Here is an 18,505-nt window from a genome sequence, read left to right as displayed (position 1 = left end):
ATGAAAAAAAAAAAATAGCTTAAAACATCTGTCCTTCAAAGTATTTGACAAAAGTGAGTGTGCTTAGTCACTCAGTCATGTCTGACTCTTTGTGACCCCATGGACTATACAGTCCATGGAATTCTCCAGGCCAGAATACTGGAGGTGGGTAGCCTTTCCCTTCTTCAGGGGATCTTCCTAATCCAGGGATGGAACCCAGGTCTTCTGCATTGCAGGTGGATTCCTTACTAGCTGAGCCATAAGGGAAGCCCAAGAATACTGGAGTGGGTAGCCTATCCCTTCTGCAGCAGATCTTCCCAACCAAGGAATCAAACCAGGATCTCCTGCATTGCAGGCAGATTCTTTACCAACGAGCTATCAGGAAAGCCCATTTGACAAAAGAGGTGCTGTTAAATGAGGGATTTCGTAAGACATCCTAGTATCACAAAAAGGTAAAAAAGGAAGCTTGACAAATCTATGTATCGATATTATAAAAATGATAATTCTTACATGTCAGCTAAGGAAAAGTTTCTCCCCATCCTAGTCATGCAGATGAAAAGTGTGGCTGCACTCCAGACAGAATTAAATATATTCAGTCAACTATTTGAGGATATTGAAAACAAAAAGCATGTAAAATCAGAAATTTAAAAACCAAGAAAAGAAAATGCACCCCCTCCCCCTCCAAAAAAAGAGTAAAAAGAGTATGAATTTAGTAAGGAATAGATAACAAATCTTTTAGAAAAAAATGAATTATAAGCTTCCCCCAGGGAAAATCAAGTCAAATGAAAATTTAATAAGGTGTATGGAAGAGGGTCAGGAAAGAACCAAGTAAATGAAAATGACACACAGAATAAAGTAAAAGTGTCAGAAATACTGTTACATACTTGAAAGTCACTAAGAGAGCAAATCTTAAACCATCTCACTACAAAAATGGTAACTCTGTGACATGGAGCTGTTAGCTAAAGCTTTGGTGGTAATCACCTTGTAATATGTAAATGTATCAACAGTGTTGTACACTTTAAGCTTATACATTGTTCTGTTAGTCTTAAAACTGGAAAAAAGTGTCAGAAAATAGTGTGAGAAATAATTGTAAGAAATAAAGGAAAAGAATACAAGGATCAAAGGACATTTAAAAGGTTTAAGTACAGAAGTGATTCTAAAATAAAAATACAGGTCTTTCTAGGCACCAAAAAATATTTTTTTTTATTAAAAAGCAAAGAATACCTGTTTCTCAGAGAAATAAGTATAACTACTACTACTACTACTAAGTCACTTCAGTCGTGTCCGACTCTGTGCGACCCCATAGACGGCAGCCCACCAGGCTCCACCATCCCTGGGATTCTCCAGGCAAGAACACTGGAGTGGATTGCCATTTCCTTCTCCAGTGCATGAAAGTGAAAAGTGAGTAAGTATAACAGAATACACCTAAAATGTTATCACCGAATTGAGACTGAAAATAGATTAGTCATACCAATAAATGTGAATGTGCTTAATCCACCTTAAGGCTACACCTTGAAAATTTTAAACCTATCAAACAACTTTCTGTCAAAGGATAAGTGAATACACACTGAATTGATAGAATTTGCAAAATAACCATAGTAAAAATACACTATGTATCAACCTATGGAATACATCTAAAAGTGGTCAGAAACTAAAGGGAATAAAAAGCAGACAATATGAACCAACTCTCAAGAGATCCAAATATTAGAGATAACACATAGACATTTTACCAGAAGATTAGAAGATATAAAATGAAAAAATTAATCCCAAACTCTACAACTTGAAACACAACTGAAAATAAAATCTCAGCTAGGTTAAAGAGAAGGTAAAACTTAGCTGAAAAGATTGACTTAGGGAATTGAATGATAAGCAGGAAGAAGATAAGAGTCACCTCTTTAAACAATAGTGATTTGAACTGGGCAGGTCCATTTACATGTATATTTTTGTTTTGTGCATACTACAGTACTACATGATCCACAGTTGCTTGAATCTGTGGGTGTAAGAGCTAAGGAGACAGAGGACCAGCTGTAAAGTTATACACAGATTTTAAACTGCATGGAGGGTCAAGTGCTACTATGCCCCACAATGCTGAGGGGTCAACTGTATACAGGTCCAAGGAAAAATACAATGGAATATAGGAGAGTTTTGGGGTGTTTTCCCCTCATTTTATTTTCTGGACTTATTTTTTTAAACATTGAAATATAGTTGATTTTACAAATAGTGCTGTATAGCAAAGTGACTCAGTTATACATATATACATTCTTTTTCATATTATTTTCCATTATGGTTTATTATAGAATATTAAATACAGTTCTCTGTTGCCATACAGTAGGACTTTGTTGTTTACCCATTCTCCATATACCAGTTTGTATCTGCTAATCCCTAACTCCCAATTAATCCCTCTCCCATCCCTCTCCCCCTTGGCAACCACCAGTCTAATCTCTATCTGTGATTTTGTTTCTGTCTCATAGATAAGTTTATTTGTGTCAGATTTTAGATTCCATATGTAAGTGATATGGTATTTGTCTTTTTCTTACTGACTTCACTTAGTTTGATAATCTTCAGTTGTATCCACGTTACTGCAAATGGCATTATTTTACTCTTTATGGCTGCGTATGTATTCTATTGTGTATATGTACCACATCTTCTTTATTCACTCATTGATGGACATTTAGATTGCTTCCATGTTTTGGCTATTGTATATAGTATTGCTATGAACACAGGGGGATGCATGTATCCTTTGAATTATAGTTTTGTTTGGCTAGATACCCATGAGTGGGAATGCTGGATCATATAGTAATTCTATTTTTAGTTTTCTGAGGAACATCTGTACTGTTTTCCGCAATAGTGTAGGAGGGTTCACTTTTCTCAACACCCTCTCCAGCATTTGTTTATAGTCTTATTTGGCCATTCAGAGATGACACCTCATTATAGTTTTGATTTGTATTTCTCTAATAATTAGTAGCGTTGAGCATCTTTTCACATGCTTGTTGGCCATCTGTATGTTTTCTTTGGAGAAACGTCTCCAGATCTTTTTTCTGTTGGGTTGTTGTTTGTTGTCAAGTTGTATGACCTGTTTGTATAATTTGGAAATTAAGCCCTTGTAGGTCACATCATTTGCAAATATTTTCTCCCATTCTGTAGGTTGTCTTTTTGTTTTGTTTATGGTTTTCTTTGCTGTGCAAAAGCTTGTTTGATTAGGTCCCAGTTGTTTGTTTTCATTTTTATTTCTATTCCTTGGGAGACTCAGAGTGCAAAGGTAATATCCTTATATAATTGGAGTCTTAGAGGACAGGAGGGAATAACTATATTATTATAAGTAAGAGATTTTTCCAAAACCAAAAAGATGTCATCTCACAGATTTTAAAACTCTACAGGATGAACATAAACTCTAACAGGATAAATACAAGCTAATGCATAAGCACATCATAGTAAAAGTATTGAAAACAAAAGTAAAGAGAAAGTGGTAAAGCTAGAAAGACAGAAGAAAAAAAAAAAACACTTCTAAAGGAGCAATGGTAAAATACAGTAATTTTACCTTCATTAGTTACAGAATTTGAAGGTTTTCACGTAGATGCTAAGAAAATGTTTCATTAGTAGACCAGAACTCATTTTACTAAAAGAAAATTTTTCAGGCAGAAGAGGATCTCAGATGGAAGCACAGAGATGTGGTACAAAGGACAGTGGACAGAATAAATATACGGGTACATGTAAATGTGTGTTGGGCTTCCCTGGTAGCTCAGGGAGTGCAGAATCCGCCTGCAATGCAGAAGACCTGGGTTCAGTCCCTGGGTTGGGAAGATCCTGTGGGGAAGGAAATAGCAACCCACTCCAGTATTCTTGCCTGGAAAATCCCATGGACAGAGGAGCCTGGTGGGCTACAGTCCATGGGGTTGAAAAGAGTCAGGCACGACTGAATAACTAACACTTTTTGCTTTCAAATGTGTGTTGCCTGCAGGTGTGCTTTTTTTTTTTTTAATTGCATATTCCTAATATTTTTTTTTAATTGAAGGTTTGTAGCAGCCCCACATCAAGCTGGTCCATTGGTGCCACTTTTTATTATTATATTTGTTTCAGTGATCAGTGATCTTTGATGTTACTATTATGCTTGTTTTGGGACATCATGAACCACAGCCATTAAGATGGTCGATAAATGTTGTGTTTTGACTGCTCTACCAAACTGACTGTTCCCCCACCTCTCTTCTTATGCCCAGGCTTCCCTCTTCCCTAAGACACAACAATATTGAAATTAGGTCAGTTAACAACACCACTATAGCCTCTAAGTGCTCAAGTGAAAGGAACAGTTGTCCATCTCTCACATTAAATCAAAAGCTGGAAATGATTAAGCTTAGTGAGGAGGGCATGTTGAAATTAAGATAGGCTGAAAGCTAGGCTTCTTGTGCCAAACACTTAGCCAAGTTGTGATGGCAAAGGACAAGTTCTCAAAGGAAATGAAAAATCTTAACAGTGAACATACGAACAGTAAGAAAATGAAACTGCTTTATTGCTTATAAGGTGAAAGTTTTAGTGGCCTGTAGAGAATATCAGACCAACTATGACAGTCCCTTAAGCCAAAACATAATCTAGTGCAAGGTCCGAACTGTCTTTAATTCTGTGAATTCTTCTTTTAACTAAAAGGCTAAAAGAATTGAGAAAGCTACAGAAGATACGTTTGAAGCTAGTAGAGGTTGGTTCATGAAGTTTAGGGAAACAAATAGTTTATATAGAGAACACTATATCAATAGTAGAATGCATCTGCTTTTCAAGTACACATGGAATATTTTTAAAAGTTGACCATAGGTGGAACATCAGGCTCAAAAAAGATTTAAAATTTTACAATTTATAGTTTTTGACCACCATGGAATTAATTTAAAAAACAATTACAAAAACAGAACTACAACAGAATACAACTTTTGAAATTTAGGAGTGTATATTAAATCACTTGTCAAAAAAGAATCACTGTGAAAATGAGAAAATATTCTTAGCTGAATGAGGATGACATATCAAAACGTGGAATTCAGCTTACATCATTCTTGCTGAGCAAGAAAGGTAGCATTTAAACCTTAATGCTATGAGGATTAAAGGTTGACAGTACATGAGCTTTCACATCATGAAATTAGAGAGCAGCAAACTATACCTATAACATAAATGAGAAGCAACGAAATAATAAAGATAAATATTAAAATCAATGACCTGTCAAGCAGACTTAAGAATCAGCAAGGTGTAAGTTGGTTCTCCAAAAAGAATAATAAAATTGATAAATCCCTATCAAAAGTAATGAAGAACAAAACATATTACATAACCAGTGTCAGGAGTAAAAAAGAATATAGTGCTGTGGATCTAATGAACTTAAAAAAAAAAAGTAATAGAGGATATTATTAATATTTTAAGCAAATAAGTTTGAAATTTTAGAGTCAAATTCCTCAAAGTACACAGCTTAACAAAACTGGCACACACCTTTACACAAATAGAAAATCTGCATAATCCAATATCTAGAAAGAAAAGGAACCTGAAATTAAAGACCTTCTCATTTAGAAATTCAGACCCACATGGTTTCACTGATAAATTTTTTAAACATTTAAAGAAGAAATGACACATAAAATCTAACAGAAAACAGAGAAAAATTGAATATGTTTCTTTAGCCCAGTTTAATTTCTTTTAATTGAAATATTGGTGACATATAACATTGTGTAAGAGCCCAGTTTAATTTTGAAAGCAAAACGTAGCAATATTACTCAAAAGGAGTATTACAGGTCATTTTTTTTAATGGAAGTATATTTTAAAATTTTCAAATATTAGAAAATCAAATCCTAGTGATACATATATCCATACATATCATGGCAAAGTTGAATTTATTTCCAGAGTTATGGGATTGATTTAGTATTTGAAAATCAGTGTGATTCATTATATTAATATCATTAGGGGAAAAAGTGAGATGATCATCTCTATAGATAGAAAAACAATCACTTGATAATACTCAAAGTTCATTCATGAGGACTTTTAAAACTTTTAGCAAGCTAGGAAAAGAGGGGAACGTTCAGAACCTTATCAAAAGTATCCACACAAACCTACAGTAAACATTCAGAACCTTCTCCTGGCACTTGGGAACATGTTAGAGCTCCCCAATTCCAAATCCAATGTCTAAAAAACCTTACAGAGTGCATTTCGGCAAGAGGAAAAAGATTTTAAATGAAAATATAAAACTGTCACAAATGATGTGATTTGCATATAGAAAATCAAAAACTGCATGTGAACTCTAGGAATTAATAATCATTTCAGCAAGGTCTTTCAGTACTTGTTCATATACAGAAATCAATTCTATTTGTATTTATGAGTAATAAAATATTAGAAAAATAGAATTTAGTAAGCAAATCACTTACGTCAAAACATCCATATACATCAGAATAAATCTAACAAAAGTATAGGAGATCTCTATGCAGAAAACCATAAAAAAAATTTGGGCTCTTCCTTAGCACTAAGTCAATTGAAATAATCCATTTTTATGATATAAATTATCTCCATATTGATATAAAATTCAGTGTAATCCCCATGAAAATCCTAGCAGATTGTCTTATGGAGATTAAGAAATTGACCTGACATAAAATTGGGTTGACCAAAAAGTTTGTCTGGGTTTTCCCATAAAGTCTTACAGAAAAACTCGAACTTTTTGGCCAACCCAATGTTTATGTCAGGTAATAGTTTCTACAGTAACTGTATTTAATACTGAGCTTCCCAGGTGGCACTAGTGGTAAAGAACCTGCCTGCCAGTGCAGGAGATAAAAGAGACGCAGGTTCAATCTTTGGGTCTGGAAGATACCTTGGAGTGGGGCGTGGCAACCCACCCCAGTATTCTTGCCTGTAGAATCTCATGGACAGAGGAGCCTGGTGGGCTACAGTCCTTGGGGTCGTAGAGTCAGACACAACTGCAGTGACTATGCACGCATGCATGCATATATAATACTTTAGCATAAACCAAACAAATTTTCAAAAACTTTGCTTTTAAATACTCTCAAAAAATTCAACTTGAGTAAAAAATGAGATGCCACGTCCTCAAATGAGGAGGACCTTTATCATTCATAAAGGTATTTCTTTTCCTTAGATTATCTTGTAAATTTAATTAGAGTCCAGTGAAAATTACCATCAGAATGGTGGTTGTTTTGTGCCTAATATATTTGGAACAATAAAAAAGCAAGAGCTTGAACAAACCTGAGAAAGAGGAGCTCTTTTGTGGAACCTAGTAAGTTTTAACAATAGTTAAAATAATCCAGAAAAAAAGAAAAAAAATGTACTCTTTATAAAACCAAATGAATTTAATATATGTAAAATAGTTGGTTTAATTCTACCAGGAATTTTTATTTCTGGTGACTTTGTTGTTGTTCAGTTGCTCCGTTATGTCTGACTCTTCGCAACCCCATGGACTACAGCATGCCAGGCTTCCCTGTTTTTCAGTAACTCCTGGAATTTGTTCACACATGTCCATTGAGTTGATGGTGCCATCCAGCCCTTTCATCTTGTCATCCCCTTCTCATCCTGCCCTCAGTCTTTCCCAGCATCAGTCCTTTCCAATGGGTTGGCTCTTCATGTCCGGTGGCCAAAGCATTGGAGCTTCAGTTTCAGTCCTTCCAATGAATATTCAGTTTGATTTCCTTTAGGATTCACTAGTTTGATCTCCTTGCAGTCCAAGGGACTCTCAAGAGTCCTCTCCAACACCACAGTTCAAAAGCATCAATTCTTTAGCACTCAGCCTTCTTTATGGTCCAGTTCTCACATCTGTACATGACTACTGGAAAAACCATAGCTTCGCATCTATGAACCTTTATGGGCAAAGTGATGTCTCTGCTTTTTAGGATGCTGTCTAGGTTTGTTACAGTTTTTCTTCCGAGGAGCAAGCATCTTCTAATTTCATGGCTGCAGTCACCGTCTGCAGTGAGCACAAGAAAATAAAAGTCTGTCACTGTTTCCATTTATTCCCCATCAATTTGCCCTGAAGTGATGGGACCAGATGCTGTGATCTTAGTTTTTTGAATGTTGAGTTTTAAAGCCAGCTTTTTAACTCCTCTTTTACCTTTATCAAGAGGCTTTTTAGTTCCTCTTCACTTTCTGCCATAAGGGTGGTGTCATCTGCATATCTGAGGTTATTGATATTTCTCCTGGCAATCTTGATTCTAGCTTTGCTTCATCCAGCCTGTCATTTTGCATGATGTAGTCTGCTGACTTTAAAAAACACTATTTTGTCCATGTCTTTTTAATAGGGTATCCATGAGGAGAGAAGGAGTCAGTAGTTTAATTTTTAGTAGTAATGGCAGTATTATAGAAGTTTTTTATATGTGCCTGTAGAGACACATAATTATGTGTATGTCACATGTAATTATAATTAATATATACATAAATTTATAAATCATCTATACATACATCATTAGGAACCAAGATTATGTAGTATCAGGAAATTGATGGTAACATTAATATGGTTAAAGCTATTACATATGTAAAATATACATGTGTATAGTATGAAGAGAAATGATTTGTCATTAAGATAACATTTAATTGGATGTAATTAAATTTACAAGTTGTAATTAATATAATACAGTTAATTATATATATATATACACATATACATATACATATATATATATATATATATATATATAAAGATCTTTAAGAGTCATTTTTCCCCAATGACTAAGTAAAGCTATAGGGCAAAATTTGAATATATCATCATTTGTCTTAAAATTATTTCCCAGGTTGGTTCTCTTTATGAAAAAGTATGTTTCTTAGGGCTGTTCATTGAAAAAGCTTAGAAGTAGTTTTAGTAATTCTTTGTGGCTATAAGAGCAAGCCCAGATTATGGTCAGTAAATATTATTTCCCCACTAAAAGGATATAGTGAAAGTGAAAGTCGCTCAGTTGTGTCCAACTTTGTGAGTCCACGGAATTCTCCAGGCCAGAATACTGGAGTGGATAGCCTTTCCCTTCTCCAGGGGATCTTCCCAAACCAGGGATCGAACCCAGGTCTCCCATATTGCAGGCGGATTCTTTACCAACTGAGCCACCAAGGAAATAATAGATTATATATCACATGTGGAGTAGGAAATGTATTAGGCTAGCAATTCATGTCAGAAAGCAAAGAGATATCAAAAAACTATTGAGAATTTGTCAGAAGTTTGTAACTTAAAAGGGATAGCTTGACTATCAAAAAATAGTGTTAAAATTTTTTAGCAGAACATGTTAGTCACTCAGTGGTGTCTGACTCTGTGATTTCTTGGACTGTAGCCGGACATGCTCGTCTGTCCATATAATTCTCCAGGCAAGAATACTGGAATGGGTTGCCATGCCCTTCTCCAGGGGATCTTCCCAGTCCAGGGATCGAACCCGAGTCTCCTACTTTGCAGGCGGATTCTTTACTGTCTGAGCCACCAGGGCAGCTTTTAGCAAGAGGGGATATTAAAATTGATTAAAACCTTTTTTTCTACATTTGTTACAGTGATCTGTGCCTTTTTCTCCTTTGATCTCTTAATATTATTATTAACAGATTTTTAGAATTTTAAACTACCCTTTGTTATTGTACCACTTAAAGGCTGTGGTGTAATTTAACAGATAACAAACCCCATAACACAGACCATGAGTGTTAATGGTAACACTATTTTCAACATTGAGTAGTCTGTTTTTAGTGATGGGGAATGTGCTGTGCTTAGTTGTTAAGTTGTGTCCAACTCTGTGATCCCATGGACTGCACTCTGCCAGGCTCCTCTGCCCATGGGATTTCCCAGGCAAGAATACTGAAGTGAATTGCCATTTCCGTCTCCAGGGGGTCTTGCCAACGGGGAGGTCAAATCTGTATCTCCTGCATTGGCAAGCGGATTCTTTACCACTGAACCACCGGGAAAGCCCCTTACATACCCAGTAAAGGCTTGACCTGAGCTATTTGTTTTATTTTTTCTGTTCTTCTAGGCTTAACTTGATAACTGAGTTTAGGATTCTTGCATTCATTATTTCATAGTGAGATGTTACCTTGTGATTTAATTTCTAGGACTCTCTTTTCATTTATGTATTCAGATTCTGAGGGCCTTGGGGCTTCAGAGGTGGCTTAGTGGTAAAGAATCTATCTGCTAATGCAGGAGACTTTGGTTTGATCCCTTGGTCGGGAAGATTTACTGGAGAAAAAAATGGCAACACACTGTAGTATTCTCGTCTGGAAAATCCCATGGACCAGAGGAGCCTGGCAAACTACAGTCCGTGGGTTACATAGAGTCGGACTCGTCTTAGCAACTAAACAACAACAATTTCTGTGGGCCTTAGAACTTGAAGGCTGTTAATTCTTTTTCTGCATTTGGTGGAATATTTATTTTTTTAACCTGAAAAGATTCTTCCATTTACATCCATTGTGATTGCTAAAAAATCTAGAGCATTGGCTCTAGAGCACGTGGTCTTAGTTACCCCAGAGTGTGTGATCTTAATTCCTTAACCAGTGACTAAACCCACATTCCCTGTGCTTGAAGGTGGATTCTCAACCACTGAACCACCAGGGAAGTCCCTTTCATGGACATTTTAGAATAGCGTAGTAAATATAATCTCAGTTATTTTCTCTTTGGACATCATCTTCATTTTTCTATTATCACCTTCTTAAACTTTGTTTAAATATGTTAAATATTTTCAGCTAATTCTCTGTATTTCTTAAGATTTTTTTTTTCTTCTTTTTCATCTCATTCTGACTTTGTACTCCATACTGCTATTTTTTAGCTCTGTTTTCCTAATTCACTAATTCTCTGTTTAGTTACTTCTTAAAAAATGTTGACTTAAAAAATGCACAATGTGAGGGTTTTGAGTTAAGTTTTATTTGGGCAAAATGAGGACTATAACCCAGGAGATAGCACCTCAGATAGCTCTGAGAAACTGCTCCAAAGAGGCAGGGAGGAAGGTCAGTATGTTTGTGATTTGGGTGAAGGGAGAATACGTGCAATCAAGCATGTGTTTTTGTGCAGAAGCTTTCTGCTAGTCGTGAGGAACAGACTGGCTCCTCTAGTCTGCTAGAGGAGTTAGTCTGAAGCTCCTCATGAAGGATGTTAGTGTTTTTCTGGATATGAGGTACAAGAATTGGGCTCATAAAATTGGCTGCTATAAGTATCTGACTATCTAAAGACCTATTCTGCTTCATTTTTCTTTTTTACTTTCTCTCTCTCACTTTGGGTAATTTCTCTTGACTTGATTGCATCAGGTCTAGTGATCAAAGGCATTCTTCATCTTCAGTACCATGTTTTTGTTTCTGACATTTTCGTTTTGCTCTAATACCTTTCTTATGTCTGCTCCGTCTGTCTAGTTATATTGTCCACATTTTCTGCTGAACCATTACCATATTAATTATGATCTGGGTCTTTCTTAATTTTCATCGATTGCTCTGTTGATTGCTTTGTCTCTTGGCAGTGGATTGAGTAGTTTTTTTAAAATTGTTTCTATTTTTATGTGAGTTGCTGCTGCTGCTAAGTAGCTTCAGTCGTGTCCGACTCTGTGCGATCCCATAGACGGCAGCCCACCAGGCTCCCCTGTCCCTGGGGTTCTCCAGGCAAGAACACTGGAGTGGGTTGCCATTTCCTTCTCCAATGCATGAAAGTGAAAAGTGAAAGGGAAGTCGCTCAGTCGTGTCTGACTCTTAGTGACCCCATGGACTGCAGCCCATGAGGCTCCTCCATCCATGGGATTTTCCAGGCAAGAGTACTGGAGTGGGGTGCCATTGCCTTCTCCTTATGTGAGTTAGTGTTTTGTATTTGATACTAAATATTGTGTATTAGGGTAGTAAAGACAGAAGATAGCGTTTAGGCCTGGAGAGGAGCACACCTCTTCTGAAAGAATTGAGCTAGATCAGTAGTTTCAGTTTTCTCTATTGTTACTTTTGTGTTCAGGGCTGAGACTGGTTTTTTGAAAAATTTTTCTGAGTGTTCCTGTTCCACCCTCACTTTTAGGCCTTCTCTGTGCTCTGTGTTTCCGACAGGATATATCTCCATGTTCTCATCCTTCTTTCTAATGTAGACGGCTATTTCTTGTTACTCGGTATTTGCTACCTGACGGTGGGGAGGGAGGGCACTTGGGGAGGATTTTTTTTTTCTGGTCTTTATCTGTTTGGTTGCTATTTATAATCTCTGGCTCATTTTCAAGTTTTTGTTTGTTTAAAGTTGTTTTTTTCTTTATCATAGCTTTATATTTTCTGATACTTCCTATATATTGGAATTTTTGCAGATGTGATTCTGCTGCCTTTTCTGTCCATAGTTGTTCATCATGTCTCTTAGGTTTTGTTGTAGTTGAGGTTGTGTTTTTTTTTTTCTTTCTGTTTTTAGTTTTGGGGTTTTCATGGGGGGCAGTTATTTGTGACTTCACATGGCTTGAACTTTTAGGTGTGGGGATTCTTTGAGGTTTGGGTTAAAGTTGCATTCTTACAAAGAGGTTTTAGATTTGTTTTTGTCTCTTGCATGTATGTACAAGTTTTCTTATACACTTAAAGTATAATGAATTAAAACTGTAGACCTGCGTTAAGGATGGCCTCTGTCTTGAATTTCCCCCACCCTCAGCAGGTCTTTTCTCAGTGCCAAGCAGTTTTTCTTCCTCTCTTCTTCAGGATAGACTTATACCTTGCATTGAGGATGTAGCTCTTTGAGATGAGTGAGTCTCTTGTGCATTCCCTGTCTTTGGTGGATTCTCTAACCATCCAAGAGGAAAGGCTTGCCTTTAAAGTTGAGAAATCATCTGGTAGATTGGGTCTGTGTTCCTAGCCTGCTTCCTGGTATTTTGCCTTCACTTCATTCTTTGCATTAGGATTCCTACTTTTGTGCCATTTCCGTATGTGTGTACGAGATTTCACTTTTTAAATCTAATCTCACATTTCAGTTGTATTCAGCGAGAGTTTAATCATTTATACATTGTTTGCTTTTTTCTTTTCATTTGGTACTTTCCCCCACATTTTTTGAGACTTAGAAACTCCTTTCCTAATTTTAATTTACTACTGTTTCTATCTTGAAAATCCTTTATCATTTAAATCACTTTTTGCTAGATAAATGGTAGATATTAAAAGATCTAAGAATCATTATACTGGAATTTCACCTAAATAATCTAGCATATCCTGTAGGATAGGATGGTATGGAGGCAGTAAACTTTTTAGTCACACTTACTTTTTGAATTGTTACTCATCCATTTGTGTGAAGTAAAAAGCTTTATGAGGCTCCATAGCATCTGTTAACAGAAAGAGTAGCTATGTTGTGAGCCTTAAAGAATATAATAGTTTCTGTTACTTGGCCTAGTGTAGTGATGTAGTAAATAAGATCATTTTTTTAAAGAGGAAATTTAATCTCAAAGAGGTGACATGTATTTGCTGCCTGTACAAAATTCTGTAGTTTTGAATTAGATTGTCAACCCCTGTGTCTTCTGGATTTTACCTTTCAGAAAAATAATATTCAGTAAGTTATTCTGCCTGCCTGTGTATTTGTTGAGCATCTTATGCATACTTGAAAGGGCTTTAAATCTTTAGGGAGAAAGAAAGAATTTAATGCCCATTTTGGCAAACATTTTTAATAAGTGAGCAAAGATGAATATAAATATAATGCAGTTCTTATATTAGAGAACTTGTAGTGAGGTGGGCTTATCTAATAATTATGGCTAATATACTTAGTGCTGTAGAAGGGTGGTACCTTCTTGGGGCAGAGGTAGGGTTAGTTGAACTGGGTTATGAGGTATATATAGCTTGCCAAGATTTTAGCAGAGGAGGAGTGACTTTTAGGCAGAAATAATACAAATGAATGCAAAGGCCTGAAAGCAGTTCTATTTATGAGAACTCTGGGTAGGGTACAGTAGTAAAGCAGTCAAAGGAATGTCTCTTGTGGTTATTGAAGAGATGGCAATTGAGATGTTCTTACATGATGGTAGTATTTCAGCATATGAAGATAAAATGGATAGGATAACGGAAATTGAAATAGGTAAAGTTGCTTGGCAGAATGTAACTTATTTATGTATCAGTTCAGTTCAGTCGCTCAGTCATGTCTGACACTTTGTGACCCCACGGACTGTAGCATGCCAGGCCTCCCTCTCCGTCACCAACTCCTGGGATTTATTCAGATTCATGTCCCATCAAGTCGGTGATGCCATCCAACCATCTCATCCTCTGTTATCCCCTTCTCCTCCCACCTTTAATCGTTCCCAGCATCAGGGTCTTTTCAAATGAATCAGTTCTTCGCATCAGGTGGCCAAAGTAGGGAACCATGAATAGTCAAAGTGGCTTGACTGCTACTTACTCCTGAACACTCACATTGGAAACAGAACAGTTTAGACATTGATTCTTCCTGAGAAATCATCAGGAAGTTTTGCATACCTCATTGGAGCTTTTATGTGAAAGGACTTTTTGTGGGGAGGAGGATGTGGGAGCAGTTTCTCCAGACTTCCTTGTGTAAGATAAAGTGCTAAAAATATTTCAGCAATGGAGCAAATATGGCTTGGGATATCAAATGTAATAGTTTAAAATTTATTTGGTATCCATTAGAGGTCCATTGTAGCATTTTGAACAGGGGACGACATACTGTTTTATCTAGGTGATTTACCTGACCGTGCCAGATGGAATTGGAGAAGATCATGAGAGAAGCAGTAAGTTTAGGACTGAAGTGATTAAGGCTTGACTAAGGAATGGTGATGGTGGGAATGAAAAAAAAAGGCATCATGAAAGGGATTTCTAAAAAAACCATTTGACAGTTTTGAAGAAATGATTGAAGATAAGATTTGGAAGACAAGCAGAGGAGTTGGAAATGTTGAAATTTCATTCTTGGATGACTAGGAAATTTTTGATATCAGCAAGTGATACAACATTAGCAGGAGAAGTAATTGTGGGAAAAAGCTGAAATTGTTGTTTGTTATTTATTGAATGTGAGGTTAATTATATAAGTCTACTTTAGAACATGTCAGTATACCTTTGCAAAAGTGATTTTTAAAAAATTATTATGTAATTTGTAATTTTTAGTAGATCGGCAGATAGTCTTTTTCTTTCCTTCCAGTTTTATTGAGGGATAATAATAAATATTTATTTTATTATCCTTCCAGTTTTATTTATTGTATATGTAAATTTATACATATACAACTGTGTAAGTTTAAGGCATGATGATTTGACTTACATCATGAAGTGATAAAGCACAATAAATTTAATGACTGACCATCGTCTCATGTAGATAAAAAGTTAAGTAGAAAAAAATGTTTTTCTTGTAATGAGAACGCTTAGGATTTACTTTTAACAGCTTTCATATATAACACGTGTGTCACTGAGTTGTATACAATAGTGTTTATCGTGTTGACATCACATCCCTAGTACTTATTTGCCTTATAACTGGAAGTCCCTCCTTTTTTTTCTTTTTTTAAATCTATTTATTTTAATTGGAGGATAATTAAAATATTGTGATGGTTTTTGTCATACATCACAGTCGGACACAACTGAAGCAACTTAGCAGCAGCAGCAGCAGTATGAATCAACCATAGTTATACATGTGTCCCTTCCATTCTGAAGCCCCCTTCCACCTCCCCCTACCCTATCCCTCCAGGCTGTCACAGAGCACTTGTTTTGGGTGCCCTGCGTCATACATCAAACTCACACTGGCTATCTATTTTACATATGGTAGCATATATGTCTCAGTGCTATTCTCTCAAATCATCCCACCTCTCCTTCTCCCACCGAGTCTAAAGGTCTGTTCTCTATATCTGTGTTTCCTTTGCTACTCTGCATGTAGGATCACTGATACCATCTTTCTAGATTCCATATATATGCATTAATTTACAGTATTTGTCTTTCTCTTTCTGACTTGCTTCACTTTGTTTAATAGTCTCTAGATTCATCTGCCTCATTAAAACTGACTAAAATGTGTTCCTTTTTATAGCTTTTGAGTAATATTCCTTTTGCATTCTCATCCTTTTGACTAATACTCCATTTTGTATATGTATGACAGCTTCCTTACCCATTCATCTGCTAGTAGACATCTAGGTTGCTTCCATGTCCTAGCTATTGTAAATAGTGCTGCAGTGAACATTGGGATACATGTGATGTGTCTTTTCCAATTCTGGTTTCCTCAGGGTACATGCCCAGTAGTGGGATTGCTGAATTGTGTGGTAGTTTTATTCCTAGTTTTTTTAAGGAAACTTCATACTGTTCTGCATAGTGGTTTTATCAGTTTGTGTTCCTACCAGCAGTGTAAGAGAGCTCCCTTTTCTCTGCAACCTCTCCAGCATTTATTGTTTGTAGACTTTTTGATAATAGCCATTCTGACCAGTGTGAGATGATTCCTCACTGTGGTTTTGATTTGCATTTCTCTAATAGTAAGCGATGTTGAGCATTTTTTCATGTGTTTATTGGCCATCTGTATGTCATCTGTTTAGGTCTTCTGCCCACTTTTTTGATTGGCTTGTTTGTTTTTCTGATATTAAGCTGCATAAGCTGCTTGCATGTTTTGGAGATTAATTCTCTGCAGATGTTTCCATTGTTATTTTCTCCCATTCTGAGTGCCATCTTTTCACCTTGCTTATTGTTTCCTTTGTTGTGCAAAATCTGTTAAGCTTAATTAGGTCCCATTTGTTTGTATTTATTTCCATTCCATTACTCTGGGTTGTGAGTCATAGATGATCTTGCTGTAATTTATATGAGAGAATGTTCTGCCTATATTTTCTTCTAAGAGTTTTATAGCTTCTAGTCTTACATTTAGGTCTTTAACCCATTTAGAGTTTATTTTGGTGTATGGTGTTAGAAAGTGTTCTAATTTCATTCTTTTACATGTAGTTCACCAGTTTGCCCACACCACTTGTTGAAGAAGCTGTCTTTTCTCCATTGTATATTTTTGCCTCTTTTGTCAAAGTTAAGGTGTCCATAGGTGCAAGGATTCATCTCCAGGCTTTCTGTTTTGTTCCATTGATCTATTTTTCTATTTTGTGCCAGTACCATACTGTTTTGTTGACTGTAGCTTTGTAATATAGTCTGAATTTGGGAAGGTTGATTCCTCCAGTTCCATTCTTCTCCCCTTAGCCCACATCTCTGGGAACCACAAATCTGATCTCTTTTACTGTGAGTTTGTTTGTTTTTGAAGTAAAATCAACCCAGAACACTTAGGTTGAACTAACATAAGTGTTAGGTTAGTTCCTCTTACCCAAAGTAGTGATTTGGTATTTCTATACATTTCAAAATAATCACCACAATAAGTCCTATTACCATCTGTCACCATACAATGTTCTTACATATTTATTGACTATATTCTTCACCCTGTGCATTTCATATCCATGAGTCATTTATTTTACAGCTGGATGTTTGTACCTGTTAATATCCCTCAGCTATTTCTATCCTTCCCATCCTCCCCTCCCTTGGCAATATAGTCTTGTATCAGTGGCATAAGTTTTGGAAACAGGCTTGTATTCTAGATCACCTTTAATAAGTCACTGTTACGAGACCTGGAAGTCACTGATCATTTTGGATTTTCCCTTGTTCGCCTTTAAATTGGAAATAGTAATACCTGAGTACGTCAAGGCTGTATATTGTCACCCTGCATATTTAACTTATGCAGAGTACATCATGAGAAATGCTGGGCTGGAAGAAGCACAAGCTGGAATCAAGATTTCCAGGAGAAATATCAGTAACCTCAGATATGCAGATGACACCACCCTTACGGCAGAAAGTGAAGAGGAACTAAAAAGCCTCTTGATGAAAGTGAAAGAGGAGAGTGAAAAAGTTGGCTTCAAGCTAAACATTCAGAAAACAAAGATCATGGCATCTAGTCCCATTACTTCATAGATGAAGAAATAGATGGGGAAACAGTGTCAGACTTTATTTTTTTGGGCTCCAAAATCACTGCGGATGGTGATTGCAGCCATGAAATTAAAAGACGCTTACTCCTTGGAAGGAAAGTTATGACCAACCTAGATAGCATATTAAAAAGCAGAGACATTACTTTGCCAACAAAGGTCCATCTAGTCAAGGCTGTGGTTTTTCCAGTGGTCATATATGGATGTGAGAGTTGGACTGTGAAGAAAGCTGAGTGCCGAAGAATTGATGCTTTTGAACTGTGGTGTTGGAGAAGACTCTTGAGAGTCCCTTGGACTGCAAGGAGATCCAACCAGTCCATCCTAAAGGAGATCAGTCCTGGGTGTTCATTGGAAGGATTGATGCTGAAGCTGAAACTCCAGTACTTTGGCCACCTCATGCGAAGAGTTGACTCATTGGAAAAGACCCTGATGCTGGGAGGGATTGGGGGCAGGAGGAGAAAGGGACGACAGAGGATGAGATGGCTGGATGGCATCATGGACTTGATGGACATGAGTTTGGGTCAACTCCGGGAGATGGTGATGGACAGGGAGGCCTGGCGTGCTGTGATTCATGAGGTCGCAAAGAGTCGGACACAACTGAGCAACTGAACTGAACTGAATACCTGATTACAAGGCTGCTGTGTAAACTGTATAGTATAATGTGTATGCATGCTGGCCTAAAGCCCTCAGTAAATGTTAGTTTTCCCTTCCTCCTTAGAAGATGCCACCCT

At 36.6% G+C, this 18,505-nt stretch overlaps 1 protein-coding gene across 7 annotated transcripts in view; it reads left to right on the top strand.

The window, feature by feature from the left end:
• RAPGEF6 (Rap guanine nucleotide exchange factor 6) overlaps positions 1-18,505 on the top strand; it is a 227,900-nt gene that overhangs the window by 70,992 nt on the left and 138,403 nt on the right. The gene's annotated exons all lie outside the window — the stretch shown is intronic.

This window comes from Bos indicus x Bos taurus, chromosome 7 (assembly GCF_003369695.1).
Source record: "Bos indicus x Bos taurus breed Angus x Brahman F1 hybrid chromosome 7, Bos_hybrid_MaternalHap_v2.0, whole genome shotgun sequence".
Classification (NCBI taxonomy): domain Eukaryota; kingdom Metazoa; phylum Chordata; class Mammalia; order Artiodactyla; family Bovidae; genus Bos; species Bos indicus x Bos taurus.
The sequence above is the reverse complement of the archived record's forward strand: the minus strand, read 5'-3'. Positions and strand labels throughout refer to the sequence as shown.